Here is a 13,928-nt window from a genome sequence, read left to right as displayed (position 1 = left end):
CCTCCTCACCACCTTCCACTTGGTGCTTTGGTTCCGGAGAACGTGGGCTCCCTGATACCACCGTGAGAGGAGAGCAGCCCCCCTTGTGTGCACTGGGGGAGGGGCCCCGGGTAACGGGAATCGCTACGTTACGGAGACCCGATCTCCGACTACGCCTGGCCAGGCCCGGCGTCGGGAGCCGCGGCTCGGCCCTCCTCCACGCGTGTCGCTCTGGCTGCTCTGGGCCTTGGGGAGGGCTGAGCAGTAATAACAACAGCTGACATTTATATAGCGGGTGAAAGTTTAAACGGCATTTTACGTACATTGTGGGGCGTGAGCCTCCCCCAGCCTTGTGGAGTCTGTGGTCTCTGGGCCAGCTTTGTGGCTCACAAGACTGAATCTCCGCGAGGTTGAGGGTCACACAGCAAGTGCCAGGCCCAGGATGTGAATCCGTACTTCCATATTCCAGCCCCAGCAGCTGTCTGTCCCAGGGCGAGCCCTGCCGGGAGTCCCCCGTGCTCTCCGAACCGTGCCCAGGGCCGCACAGCTAATAAGGGTCAGAGGCCGGGAAAGCGTTCATTGCCATCTGATGTTTGACCCACGGACGTTCGCTGTGTTCCCGGCTACAGAGCAGGTGCTGAGGACGCAGGAGCGAGATCCGGCCCCCAAGGCGATTATGACCCGATGAGAAGAAATAAAATGCGGGCCCACGTTCTGCAGCCTGGGGGTCGAGGGTCTCCGGGCCGTGTCCGGGAGCGGGGCTCGCATCTGGGAGCCGGCGGCTCGGGAGGGCTTCCCGTCCTGTGGCAGGGGCTTGTGTTTGGCGAGCCTCGGAGTAACAGTGCTCAGAAGTGCCATTTCCCAGGGGCACCGTCCGGAGACACCGTCAGCTCTGTGATACCCACTTCACATTTAGCCAGGCGCCGTGTTTCCCACAGCCTCAGGACCCGTAAAACTCATGCTTTCTGCTCCCGGTCTCATTCGAGCCTCACGGCAGCCCTGGAAGACAGATGCCGTTAGCCCATTTCACAGATAAGGAGAGTGAGACGCAGAGAGGTTGCCTTGCCATCGTCGCACAGCTATTGTCAGTGGCCTTCCTGGCTCTGCTCTGTCCAGGACAGGAGGCCCCTTCTCACCGAGTCATTTCTGCGTCCTTTTATATGTGGTATGTGGATACGTAAGGTCCGGTGTAGAAACAAGTTCGTAGTTAGGAGGCAGCGAAAAGAAGTATCGCTGGTCATTGCGCGGCACCGGTTCTTACTCGTTAGCCTGAGGGCAGCAGAGGCGCATTTTGCCCATGTCTGGGTCATTCAGAATCAATTGATTGATCAACCACAAGTATTTTTTAAGCTCCTACTGTGTGCAAAAAAAAGAGGAGGAACTCTTAAGGAACTTGCATTCTATTGCAAGAGACATTAAAGCAGAGAAGCTCGATCAGAACAAATGCAGAAATGCTAAATAATTCATAGGGAAGAGGCAGGAGCAGCCGGGGGATCTGGGAAGGCCTGATCCACTGGCGCTGCTGGACTGAGCTTGGGAGACACTTCCCGAGGCTGAGAGGCCAGGCCAGAGGGAGGGGGCCGTTGACCTGAGGCCTTCTCCCCCGGCACGTGCTCAGGTTAGTGCCCGTAAGTCATCCAAAGGGTCCCCTTGACAAAACTCATCCCTGCTGGCAGAGGGTCCCTCGGGTGCGTCCTATTCGTCCTTCTGTTGCTTTTTAAATTTCTAGATGACGCCGGATCGGTGTTCAAAGCTATTCTTCCCAAAATCCAAGGGGTTTGCCCTTGAGCACTTGCCAGTCCTCCCAGTAGTCTCACCCAGTTAAAAGGAAGGCAGGGATTTTATACCAAGTTTTGTCATCATTCAGGCCCGTCTGACTCTTCGTGATTCCATTGGGGTTTTCCCTCTGCAGCTCATCGTACAAATGAGGAAACTGAGGCAAATTTAGTACAGTGACTTGCTCGGGTCACATAGCTAGTAAGTGTCTGAGGCCGGATTTGAACTCAGGAAGACGAACCTTCCTGATTCCAAGACCGATGTTCAATGCGGCTTTACAGGTGAAGACACTGAGGCTTGGCAGCTTCAGAATGCTTTGTTATCTGGGTGTGGGATTCCAAGTCAGGACTCTTCCCCTGCCCCTTCCTGACCCTCTCCACTCCTGTTGCCTAATCCCAGGGCCCTTCATCAGGGACTTGGCTCTGTCAGCTCCTGGTCGGCCAGCTTTTTGTGGTGAGCCCTCCCTGCTACTGTGCCACGTCCCACGGGCCGTCTCATCCAACCATCTCACTTCATAGGGGGACAGGCTATGTTCTCCAAGACTTAGGCTCCTGGTGGCTCAGTGGGTAGAGCATATTAGCTGAAGTCTGGAAGACCCACGTTCAAATAGAGCCCCAGAAACCTACTGTGTGACCTTGGGCAAGGCACTTAGGAGCTCTCTGCCTCTGTTTCCTCTTCTGCAAAATGGGACTGATAATAGTACCTAAAACCTCGATCACCATCATTGTTATTACTGTGGGCCGTAAGCATCAGCACCGGGGTCCTCCGCTCCCACATAAGCTCCAGATGAGTTTCTTTCTCTCATCTCTGGCAGCAAATTGTTAGAAAAACTCAGATGCAGAAAAAACACCCTGGCTAAGCTTCACACATCAGTCAGCCCAGCCAAAGGGAAATCCCAGGACGTCGCGTGCGCCTCCGTTAAGCCTCCAGCCTCGCTGCTTGCCAAGGGGCACGAGCAGTGGATTTCCTGCTTTATCATCTGAACTCCTTGGCTCATCCCCAGCGGCTCAGGATCCGGGTACTTAGAATGGATCAGATCATTTAGAGCCAGGGGGCTGGAGACATCAGCTCGTTCCGTCCCTTCACTGAACAGAAAAGGAAACTGAGGTCAGAGCGAGAAGGTGACTTGGCCAGGCGAGGAGGCAGGTGACTGGTCGCTGTTTCTGCCACCTACCCCATGAAGGTCTTGGGACTGCTGCGTCGCTCTTTAATGAGAGTGATAGCAGTTTATTTTTGTTTTAAGGTTTCTAAAGTGTTATCAGAGGCACTTTCTCACTCATAGATAGCATTGGTTTCATTAACATAATTCAGTCAGCTCAGTCGTGTCCGACTCTTTGTGGCCCCATTTGGGGCTTTCTGGGCAGAGATCTTGGAGGGGTTGGCCATTTCCTTCCCAGCTCATTTTACAGATGGGGAAACTGAGGCAAACGGGGTGAAGTGACTTACCCAGGATCACCCAGTTAATAAATGTCTGTTGGATTTGAACTCACAAAATGATACTTCCTGACTCCAAGTCTGTACTCCATCCACTACAGTACCTAAATGTCTCTAATGTCGATATTATTCTTCCCTGTTTTGTAGGTTATATACATGAGCAAACTGTATTTTTTTCTTACCTCATTGAGAAATGAGATTTCCTGATTAACCCAGTATTCTTATTAACAGAAAATAGATCCAGGGACCCTTTCTCTTTCCTTTTTTTTTTTTAATTTCTAGTTTTCATGACACTTGCGTTTTTGTATCACCTTCATTTCCAAATATATCCCTCTTCCCTCCATATCTAGTGAGTCATCCCTTGCAACAACAACTAAAAGTAAAACGGGAGAGACAAAATCAGTGAACTAATATGTCAGCCAGACCAGTCTTCTGTAGTGCTTCTTACCTCTCATCCTTCATTTCTGCAAAGAATAGAGGGAAACACATTTCCTTCTCTGTCGCTGTCAGATCCTGGCTTGGTCACGATCACAATTCCCCAACGTTCAGTTTCATTTTTTGTTGTTGTTCTCACTATTTTTATCGGTGAGTCATTTGTTTTCCTGGTTCCTGTTACTCCCACATGTATCAGTTTGTGCCCTTCTTTCGATTCTTCTCTGATTTCTGTATGAGCCCCCAAACTTCCATTGCTTGGCCATTCCGCAATTGTGGGCGTTTCCTTTGTCCCAGTTCTTTGCTACCACTAAAAGTTACACTGCGATTACTTGGATTGTGTAGGATCTTTTGTTTTCTTTTTTGTCTCTGGTCTCCCGTTTGGATTATATCCGTAAGAGTAGAGTCTCTGGGTCAAAGGGTATATTTCCCAAGGTTTGCGCTTTTAGACTTTTTTATTGACCCCTGATTTTCTGAGCAGATTGCCCAGCCCCCGGCCCTTCTCATTCTGTATGGTTCCCATCCATCTCTTTCTTAATAGAGTCTCCATAGAGAAGCTGCTCGAGTCGCGTCAACAAGCATTTGTTAAGTACCTACTGTGTGTCCAAGCACTGGAAATTCAGAGAGAGGCAAAATCATTCCCTGCCCTCAGAGAGCTTTGAGTCCCGTGGGAAGCCGTAAAGACGTGATACAAACACAAGTTAAAGAAAGGGTACATTGGAGAGTGTCACCAGGGCTTTAGCATTAAGGGTGGGGATGAGGAGGGAGAGCCCTCCAGGGTCAGTGGTGGCCAGTGGAGCGTCCTGTGCTGGGGGCAGTGATCGGGCCAGTGCCGCTGGGTGGCAGAGAGGGGAGGGAAAGGTAAGAAGGCCAAAGGAGAGGCAGGCGGGACCCTTGGGCTCACGGCTGTGTCACCGCTGTGATGCACGGAAAACTCTTCAGTTTGAAGTCAGAACCCAAATATGCTTGAAAATGCTGCAGAAGTTTCCTCCTTCGGCCTCGGTTTCCCATTTGTAAAATGAGATTAGACCAAGCGACTTTCCGTTTCCACACGGAGGATCGCGGCACTGCTAAGCCGGGCCCTGCAGCTGCACTCCATCCCAGCTCTTGCCGAATCGAGGGTCAGCATCTCGGGCCCTTCGCCCTACACCTCCTCCTGGGGACAGGATGGCCGCCGGTGCTCCTTGAGCCGGACGTCGGCCATCCCGAGCACCCCCCTCCTTCTACAGAGGAAGAAACCGAGGCCCGGTTTTAGTGGCTCGGTCCCCCAGGAGGGTCTTCGGTGACAAGCGCGGCCTTCCCCTCCAGGAGCCCAGCTGAGATGGGGCCCGCAGGCGGCCTCTCGGAACAGGGTTAGGGGCCGGGGGCCAAGCTGGTGCCAGTCTCCCTGTCCTCCTCTGCCCTCCAAGGCTTTCTCCTGAGCAAGGCCGGAGTCGTTTGCAGTGACGGCTGTCCTGCTGGAATGGAGAGCGAGATTCATTTCCTTTAGAGAATGCACGGCGGCCATTTGCCCAGGGTCGGAAGGCCAAGGAGCATGGTGGGAGGCTTAAGAAAATTTCAAACTGATGTTTTAAATAAAAGAAGAATTGGGCTCTGGATGCAGAGGAGTGAGGCCGGAGGCCAGGGGAACGGGGATTTGCAGCAGATGTCCCCGCCATCAGGCCTCCCCCACTTGTGTCTCTCCCCACCCGTGTCTGGCAAAACTCCGCTGGCCGCTCACGCTTTCAGCCTGAGGACCACCTCCAGCGGCGTCTCCGGTTGGGGGAGGGAGGGTCATCCTGCGACCCTGGCTTGCCTCTTCCCTCCTTCCTTCCCGTGACAGATTGCTAAATTATTCCAAGGAGCCGGAGCTCTGAAGCTGAATCACCTCGACGGGCTGTGTTCATGGCAACTGTACCTGTCTCGTTCTGTCACTTTCCTCCCTGGCAGCGGCGACAGCCGGGAAACTTGCTTGAGAAAAGTCATTATCAGGAACGGGCGAGTAATCCGAGACAATAAGTCTTCCCCGGCTCCCTCCTGTCTCCGCAGACGCAGCGGGAGGGCTTGAATTATACCCAGGCCTCGCACGCGGTTCAGCGCGGCGGAGGCCGGCACACGGGTGGGGGCTTCTCCAGCGACGCTTGGGGAAACCGAGGCAAGGCCCCTCTGGGCAAAGGAACCGGGCCGAGCCGCCGCCCCCCTCTCTCCACAGGCCCCGTTAGGGCTGTGTTACGATGTCCTCGGTTATTGGTCAGAGCATCAGGGGCTTCACTGAACGGCCGGCTCCTCCGGCCTCCTGGGCGGCCTGGCCTTGTGACACGGCCTCGGCCTCTGGGCGTTTCTGAGGCAGGTGCAGCCTGGGTGGGCCCCGCTCTGGGGGCCTGGCTGGTCAGCTCTCATCTCCCCGGCCTTCAGGGTGATCTGGACGCTACTGAAGCCTGGAAGCCAAGCCGTGTGCTGTCGAGGCAGAGAGTGACCCGCGGACAGGGAGGTCGCTGGCGGCCCAGGAGGGGCGGAGAGTGGGTTTGGTTTCTGCCTCTGAGACGCGGGGGCGGGGCGGAGGGCCGGGTGGCACAGGGGATAGAGCCCGGCCCGGGCCTCAGGAGGACCCGCGTTCTGATCCTCTGGCTGTGGGGCCTGGCAAGTCACTTGGCACTGATCGCCTCAGCTGAACAGACCGACAAAAAACGGAAAAGACTCAGCCTCAGAGCCCCTCCAAGCTGCCTTCCGTCCATAAGCGTTTATTATGCGCCGTGCACTAGGGACACCGATACAGGAAACGGAGCAGTCCGGCTTCACCAAATGCCGCCTTGCTTAGAGTTAGGAGGTGATTTGTTACTGAAGTCAGAGGTCCCGACCTAATGGCATCAGTGCTACTGCCAGTAAAAGGAGAAGGAAAAGGGGTGAGGTGGGGGAGGTAGTGGGGGTAGTGGCAGGAGGAGGAGTAGAATGGCAGGAGTAGGCTGGTGGGGAGAGGAGCAGGAACAATAATCCCAATTTCACAGCACTGTAAGATTCGGCCAAGACTGGCCTTTTTTTGGACACTAAGGATAAGATGATTAGCATTCGTCTCCCCTTGTAATGATGTTTTTTGTAATTAATATCATTAGCACGATAATAACAAGCTCATTTTGATGATGATGACAGCTGACATTTATAGAGTACCAGCTGTATACCAGGCAGTGTCAGCACTTTATAAACATAATCGCATTTGATACTCAAAACAATCTTATCCCCATTTTACAGTTGAGGAAACTGAGGCAAGCTCGTTCAGTGACTTGCCCAGAGTCACTTGCTAGTAAGTATCTGAGGGAGGCGAGTGCTTTCTCCACTGTGCGGCCCAATACATCCTTAACGTGTGCTCTGTGGGCCGGGCAAGGGTTGCAGGTTGGCCTCCATTTACTGGTGAGGAAACGGAACCTTGGTCGTCTCCTCACCCAAGGCCACGAGGGTCCGAGCGGCAGAGCCGGAGCTGACAGTGCTTAGGAGCTCAGGACAGAGACGACAGTGCTGGCTCCGGGGAAGTGCCGGACTTGCAGAGAGGGCTGGTGGGAAAAGGAGCCCCGCCCGCAAGGTCTCCGAGCCTTCGGGACTAAGGACTCGTCAGTGACGCTCTATGGAAATACAGAGCAGTTCTCAGAGTCTGCGGCGTAGAGTTATAACCAAACCCACTGGGGGAAGAGGGAGATAGGTTTGGTTGTTCCTTTTCTGAAAACTCACCTCATCTGACTTAGATTCTTTCTCAAAGCCCCACTTATAAGAGCTTCCCACTTCTTGTAAATTCCTGAGTGAGAAGGCTGGCTGGCTGAGGCAGCAAGGATGCAAATTTACCCCCCTCACAACGCCAGCCTTTCCGACGGGGAAGAAGCTGGCGCTGGGGTACTTGGGGGAAGGATTTCACAGAATCCCAGAAAGTTGGAAGGAACGTCAGCGTCCGTCCGGTCTTCCTCCAGACAAAAGGAATCCCCACTCTAACATACGCAGCAAGTGGTCATCCCTTCTCTCTCGGAGGCCCCAAGGGAAGCTCTAGTTGTTAAGAAGTTTTTCCTTACGTGGAGCCAAAATCCGCCTCTTCATTTCCACTCCTCCGGTGCCAAAGAGAACAGAGCTAATCCTTCCTCTTCCGAATGGTCCTTCAGACACTTGAAGACAGCTGGCCTGTCCCCGGAGCCTTCTCCAGAGTTTCAGCCACTCCTGGTATGACATGCACAACTTGCCTTTGCCAGCCTGGTTGTCTTCTTGGAGACGGTGTCCAGTTATCAGTGCCCTTCTTAAACCGTGGCACCCTGAGCTGTACTCAGCTTCCGATGGGTCTGCCACAAGGGAGCCTTTTCCCACCCTCCTTCTGCTTGAGCTCTCTGTGTCGCTTAGGCAGTTAATCACCTTCTCTCCTTACTCAGCAGCCCCTCTGCTCTGACTACTTAGGACATCCCTCTCTCTTGCTTTTCCTCTCATTGGTCGGGCTTCTTTTTAGTCTCCTTTGCCGATTCGTGCCCCCTAATCTTGGATCTTCCTCCACGTCTCTGTTCTAGACCCGCTTCTCTTTTGCCTTCTCCTGGCTGCCTTTGGAATCTCCTCTCCCCCGAGTTCAGTTATCACATCTGTACCAGGGACTCCCAGACCTGTTTATGCAGCCCCAGGCTCTCTCCCGAGCGGCGGTCACTCGTCACTGGTCGCCTTTTGGATCTTCCGGCTGCTTGTCCCATAGGCAACTCGAATAGCACTCCAAAGCAAAACCCATTGTCTTCGCTGCCCCCCGAAGTGCCCGGTTAATGTCAAAAGCGCTTATATTCCCCCAGTCTTCATTCCTCCCGTCCATTATCCCATCTTGTCTTTGCTGCCTTCACAGCAGCTCTCATGTCTCCACTCACTCAGCCACCACCCCAGCTCACACTCGTCGCTTCTCACCTGGGCCATTACTCTTGCCTTCTAACTATATGTTCTGGTGTCTGGAAACGTGTGGGTGCACCCTGAATCCTTTCCCAAGCTAACTGGCCGGCCTGCCTCCAGTGTCTCCCCGTTCCGGTACATCCATCACTAATTTCCCAGGGTGATTTTTATACTTTATTCCTCCACCCCACCCACACCCTGTGATCCAGGCACACTGACTTCTTGGTGTTCCTTGAACTGGACCCTCCTTCTCCCTTCTCTTTGTTCCTTGTGATTCAAATTGTTTGCCATTCCCTCTGCCTTTAGTTCTTCAGCTTCCTACAAGATTCAGCTCAAATTGCACCTCTGCAGGTGGCCCCCCTGTTACTACCTTCTTCTAGTAGGCTACCTTTTATCATAATTGTTTTTTTTTTATTTACATGTTGGGTAATGGGGTTTTAGAATGGGGGCTTCTTCAGGACAGGGCCCATTTTTGCCATTCTTTGTATCAATAATTCTCCGCACAGATTATATTTTTTATTGTTTTTTTTTAAGTTTTAACAAATGAATAAAGCCAGATTTTTTTTTTCAGAATAAAAGGGAAAAAATTAGCAAGTGCATAATAAATACCTGTCAAATGGGATTTTGCTGCCTCCCCTCTGGAAGCTGTGCTTCTCTTTTTGTAGTTTGAGACTTTATTTGCTTTTTTTTGATTATCGTTGACTCGTTAATCTTGAGGTCTACTAAAACCCATACCCAGATCTTTTCGGAATAACTCAAAATGTATTTTGAACATAAAAAGCTGTACAACCTTCCCCATTCTTTGTCAACTTGATTTTTTTTTTTTGACCCAAATGTAATATTTCACATTTATCTTTGTTGAGTTCTTAACAAATTCAGTCTAAGGCTTTGGATTATCAATAATTAACAATTGATGATGATGATGAAGAAAGTGATGGTAGCTAGCTTTCATATCATGCTTTAAATTTTCAGACATGCTTTACAAATGTTATCTCATTTGATCCTCATAACAACCCTGGGAGTGGGTGTTGTTATGATCCCTAATTTTTAAATAATATCTTTGCGTGTATTTTGAACATAAAAAGCTAGTTTTCAGCATTCACCCTTGCAAAACCTTGTGTTTCCAATCTTTCTCCCTCCATCCCCTAGACAGCAAGTAATCAAATATAGGTTAAACATGTGCAGTTCTTCTAAACACATTTCCACATTTATCATGCTGCACAAGAAAAATCAGATCAAAAAGGGGAGGGGTTGAGAAAGAAAGAAAGCAAATAACAATTTAAAAAAAAAGAAAAGAAAGGTGAAAACATTATGTTGTGATCCACACTCAGTCTCCATAGTTCTCTTTCTGGGTGCAGATGGCTCTCTCCATCACAAGTCTGTTGGAACTGGCCTGAATCACCTCAGTGTTGAAAAGAGCCATGCCCATCAGAATTGATCATCATATAATCTTGTTGTTGCCATGCCCAATGTTTTCTTGATTCTATTCACTTCACTTTTATCAGTTCATACAAATCTCTCCAGACCTTTCTGAAATCCTCCTGCTGGTCATTTCTTACAGAACAATAATATTCCATAGCATTCATATACCACAACTTATTCATCCATTCTCCAACTGGTGGGTGTCCACTCAGTTTCCAGTTCCTTGCCAGTACAAAAAGGGCCCCCACAAACCTTTTTTGTATGTGTGACCTTGGTTGATGTCGCGATCGATGTGGGCGACAGAGGAGAAGGCAGTAAGGGTGTCTGAAGTATAGTGTATTGCGAGGAATAGGCCAGTGGGGATTTGGATAATCAGGCATACTCCCAATAGAGATCCAAAGTTTCATCAGGCAGAAATGTTAGATGGTGCAGGGAGGTCAATGAATGAGTGGTTAATGATTTTTGTAAGTGGATGGGTCTTACATAGATTGGTCATTAGTTTTTGTAGTTGAAATACAATGGTTTTTCATGCCATTGGTTATGGTTAGAGTCCATACTAAAATATGCTCCCCATTTTTCAGATGATGAAATTGAGACAGACACATGTTTAATGACCTACCCAGGATCACCCAGCTAAAAAGTTTCTGAAGCCTGGTTGGAACTCAGATCTTCTCCATCTACTGTGGCATCTTGTTGCTAAGAACAGGGTCCTTTTAGATCCCAGCTCTGTCATTCACTGTTAGCCGTCTTTCCCAGCATAATTGATGAACATACTTATAATCTAGGTGTTTATCTAAGTCATGGATAAAAATATTATCTCCCTGTACAAGCCCAGATCTCTGGGACACTTCCCTGGAGACCTCCTGCAATACTAACACTGAATTATCAACAGCTACCTTCTGAATCTAATAATACAACCATCTTTTAATCAGATTATATGTTTTTTATTATATTTTTTAAAATCTATGTCTCGGTGTGTTCTCTAGAAGAATAGGTCTTAGGAGATCTTATCAAAAGCTTTGCCAACATATTAACACATATACTAATAAGCCTAGGGCTGGGTTAAGGAGAGGAGCATATTGTCTGTCATGACCTATTCACCACTTCCCTTTTTAGAGAATCTAGAAAATGCTCTTCTTCTCCCTCTTCTTTTCATCCTTCTCTTCATCCTTCTCCTCCTCCTCTTTCTCATTCTCCTCTTCCTTCTCCTTCCTTCTTCTTTCTTCCCCAGGTTATTCCTCTGGGCCAGATGATTTCGGTCCACCAAGGGCAATGAGGTCCCTTCTTTTTATTTCCTTCCACATCTCAGCGATCCACTCCTGGACAGTCCTTCTCTTCCCCCGCCCCCTCCTGATTTCCAGTGTAAAGGTCATTCTCAGATAGTTGCTTTCCTAAAATCTAGGGTACGGGTCAGACTTTGCCCAGATTTCTTTCCCTTCTCTGTCATCAATATCCATCCCTTCATCCTCCCCCCTCAGAAACAGATCTCGAATAAAATTTCTCTGTGTTGTCTCTTTCACCTTTTGAAGGATTCTGGAACTGGTCCTGCATTCAGTCATTCAGCAAGTTTGTACTAAAAGCCTGTGTTCCAGGTATTTTGCTAGAAAATGGGGATAGAGATATAAATAATCTCTACTCCCCAGGGGCTTATGTTCTAGTGTGAGAGACATCCACATTTATATAGGTGTTTGCAGAGTACTATAAAAAAGGATAGATGCAAATAGGAAAAAAGCAGCTAAATACGACATCGTTTGGGAAGGAGAGGGCACTAATCATTAAAGCTTCATGGAGAAGATGGTAGGGAAGCTTTGACTTGCCTCCACAGGTTTGGTCTTCACTGCCTGAGGGCAGGCCCTATGGGAGCCAGTGTTAGAGGCTCAGAACTCCCGATGCGGGCGATCCACCAGCCTCAGCATTACCAGCGGCAAGGACTCCAGACATGGCTACCGTGTCCAGCCGCCGCCAGCCTTCTTAAAGCAGAAGCTGGCCGACCCCCCTCATCCAAGAGGCCTCAGAGATCCTACTCGGGTACAAGTTGCTCAGGGTGCCTTCTGAGGACCCCGACGACCCAGAAATTGTCTCAGGCAGCCACTTGCCTCCCCAGCCCCGGTCCCGATGCTGAAGCTTGCTGAGCCCTGCCGAGCTGACCAGTCCACACCATGGGCCCTGACAATTGGAGCTGCCCTGCCCCGAGTCCGCCTCTGACTCATCAGAAGCTCATTTCATGGATGTTCACATTCTCCCCCGCAGAAAACGCTTCCTCCTCCTCCACGCCGGAACATTTCCCAAATCCCATGGCCCTCTAATTCAGGTGAGGGTCTTGCTGCTCTTAAACCAATTATGCCCTGACCGTCTCCCTGTGCAGTAGCTGGCTGGCCTGTGGCACGGGCCTAGGTGGAAACAGACCGTTGGCTTTGCTCACGTGGCCATCGCCCGAGCTCAGTCCTGCCCGTCCCTCCGCAGGAACCACGTACCGCGATGGGTCCCCCACCGCCCGAGGGTCAGGGAGGGCCAGCATCCGTCCCTCGGGGGGAGGAGTGCGTCGGCTCGAGCAGATTTCTGAATTCGCTGAGGGTTAAAGGACCACCTTATCCTGCAGAAATAACAAGAGCCTGGTTTTAATTAATTTTTCAGGTGGGGGAGTGAAAACCTTTGTTTATTTTTTTCCCTCTCTCAACAATGACGCACCCCTCCTCCCCCCCGCTGCCACAGGTCTGCTGGCACAGCACTGCCTCCGCTACCTCTGAAAAACCACAGGCGCGCTTCCTTCTGCGCCGAGCGAGCGGGAGAGAAAGAGGAGGGTGGGCGAGAAAGGCGAGGGGCCGGGGAAACGAGCACAAACAGCTCCTCTCCTGCATGGCGGAGAGCGGGAGAGGGAGATAAAGCAAGAAGGGGGGCTGGGTGCCTCACCAGCAACATGATAATTGGCTCTCTCCTTCCAGGAGAACTTTGCAAATGAAGCTCTTTACCCGGCCGCCAGATAAACAGCCTCCTTCCCTCCGCGACTTGTTCTTTCTCCTCTTCTTTCTCTCTCTTGTTCTTTCTTTCTCCCATCTACCCAGTGCATGTTCACATATATCACACATCCTGCTTCTGCTCACTTCTCCCACTGTCGGTCAGGCAGTCAACATTTATTAAGCACCTACTGTGTGCCAGGCACTGTGCTAAGAGCCTGAGATCCAAAGAAAGGCAATGGATGGCCCCTGGTCTCAGGGAGTTTATACTCTAATGCGGGAGACGGCGTGCAAACAATTGTGTACAAATATGCTATAGACAGGAGAAAGTGGAACTCATTGGCAGAGGAAAGGGGATGGAGAAAGGATCTATCTCTGTGAGGGTAAAAGACCTAAAACTGGAAGGAAGCCCAGAAGTCATAGATTCCTAAGAGGGCTTCCCCAAGGTGACTCAGGGAGCAAGTGGCAGAGCCCGGCTTCAGTCCCCGGGCCCCTGGCTCCAAAGCCATACTTGGCCTCCGTCCCCCTTGTTGGCCTCCATCCCTCTCGTCGGCCACCAAAGAGCCAGTCGCTTGCCTTGATTTATATCTGTAGTTGATGAGTCTGGATGTGAGTGTGCACCGTCCAGTTGGCGAGACTCACTGGGGCTGTGGACTTTTGATGGCTTGAGCAGTTCCAGAGGTACATTTGCTTTTTGTCTTTTTTTTTTTTTTTTTTTTTTTGGGGGGTAATTGAAGAGCACTCAATGTGCTCGTGTTTTCCTCAAACAAATAGTCCTCTGCACAAATCCATTTTAACACTTCCCTGTATCTTAAAACTCGCCAGCCTTCCCGAGCCCGATTTGTCTTTACTGTTAGCTTTCTTGTCCCCCGACCTTTAGAAATAATATTTGTCCCTTCTACAGAACGCGTTCCTTTCTTCCTCCTCATGCTTTGTCAGTCCTGAAATCAAGAGTCGTTATATTTCGGCTGACCCACAGATGCTTCGTTCCCATTTTACACATGACAAAATGTGGGAGGGGATCCTGGGTCCCGGGCAGTCTAGCCAAGAACTAGAAACACA

The 13,928-nt window shown here is 50.5% G+C and overlaps 1 protein-coding gene across 4 annotated transcripts in view; it reads left to right on the top strand.

The window, feature by feature from the left end:
* Nucleotides 1-13,928, top strand: part of RBM19 (RNA binding motif protein 19) — a 161,314-nt gene that overhangs the window by 66,098 nt on the left and 81,288 nt on the right. The window lies entirely within an intron of this gene.

This window comes from Antechinus flavipes, chromosome 1 (genome assembly GCF_016432865.1).
Source record: "Antechinus flavipes isolate AdamAnt ecotype Samford, QLD, Australia chromosome 1, AdamAnt_v2, whole genome shotgun sequence".
Lineage (NCBI taxonomy): Eukaryota > Metazoa > Chordata > Mammalia > Dasyuromorphia > Dasyuridae > Antechinus > Antechinus flavipes.
This window is presented reverse-complemented; position numbering and strand designations above follow the sequence as displayed.